Raw genomic sequence first — 1,673 nt, 5'->3', positions numbered from 1 at the left:
TTAAATAAGTTTAGTTAGGACAAGACTATAAGGGTAATTGAGTAGAAAATGTTCTTATATAGTTTTCAAATTTTAGTTTAGTGTTACGTATTTGAAAAATTTATCGAAGTTTATTTAAATTTTGCAAATTTCACTTGTTTTTACTTCTCAATTAAAAAAAAAAGATGTTATAAATTTGACCGTTATGTATTTGTGTGTGTCTGTCTGTGTTTGTGGCATTGAAGCGAATAAACGAATAAATCCATTTTGATATCTCTTGTTTCATTTGAAAGACAATTTAATGAGGAGTGCTTTTAAATATGTTTCAACCACGATTTCAGCGTTTCATATCCGAACTTGTAATGAAAATTTGATACTCATAAACTTGACAGTTATTGTGTGTCTTTCAATAAATATCTGTTTCTAAACTAATTAAATTCTACATATTCGAATTTGATTATTTCATCTTAATTCACCGTTTTCGAAATACTAACGTTTAAAATAGTTCAAAGTGAAATTTGTTGACAATAAACCAAGATATTTGTATTGTATTGTAAGAACCAAAAAAAATATATTAGTTTTTTATATTCACCGATAGATGAGTCTATGACCATAATATTATACCATGTATATATGAAATATACATAGTATATTAAGTTTCGTCTCAAGTTTGTAACGCTTAAAAATATTGATGCTACGAAAAAAATTTTGGTATAGGTGGTCATAGAATAACCTAATTAATCCATTTCCGGCTGTCCGTCCGTGTGTGGACACGATAACTCAAAAACGAAAAAAGATATCGAGCTGAAATTTTTACAGCGTACTCAGGACGTAAAAAGTGAGGTCAAGTTCGTAAATGAGCATCATAGGTCAATTGGGTCTTGGGTCCGTAGGACCCATCTTGTAAACCGTTAGAGATAGAACAAAAGTTTAAAATAAAAAATGTTCCTTATAAAAAAATAAAAAACTTTTGTTTGAAACATTTTTTTGTAAACATCACTGTTTACCCATGAGGGCGTTAAATAGGTGCAAATTTTATAGTATGTATTAATATAGGAATATCAGTTGTGTGTGTGTTGTGTATTTAAAAGTAAATATCTTTTGTTATTTACATGACGTCAAAAAAACAAACGATTGCGCATCAACACTGTCTAAACATGGTATTTCAACAATTAACTCAGTCAATTGTTTCTTTTCACTTGTTTTTATTTTTAATTTGTCTCATCATAGTGCTTTTAATTATTTAGTTTTTATACCATGTATATATGAAATATACATAGTATATTAAGTTTCGTCCCAAGTTTGTAACGCTTAAAAATATTGATGCTAGGAAAAAAATTTTGGTATAGGTGTTCATAGAATCACCTAATTAATCTATTTCCGACTGTCCGTCCGTCCGTCTGTGGACACGATAATTCAAAAACGAAAAAAGATTTATTAACGACGTACATATATGCAAAAATAAAAACGTTTAAGTTCTTAAAGTTGCCTATATTTGTTTTAATACATAAAATTAAACGCGTTTTTGACTGTTTAAAAAAGTTTAAAATTTAATTTAAGTTTTTGGCAAGAAAGCGTGTGTATTTTTCCGAAATAAATTTTTATTTCGGTGTTTTTTTATTAGCAAAATCAACATTTTGAAGTACTTTTTCAAAAATAGTGGAATACCCTATTTAAAAAATTGCACTTAATAG

This window comes from Chrysoperla carnea, assembly GCF_905475395.1.
Source record: "Chrysoperla carnea chromosome X unlocalized genomic scaffold, inChrCarn1.1 SUPER_X_unloc_1, whole genome shotgun sequence".
NCBI lineage: Eukaryota > Metazoa > Arthropoda > Insecta > Neuroptera > Chrysopidae > Chrysoperla > Chrysoperla carnea.
Note: the sequence above shows the minus strand (reverse complement) of the source record.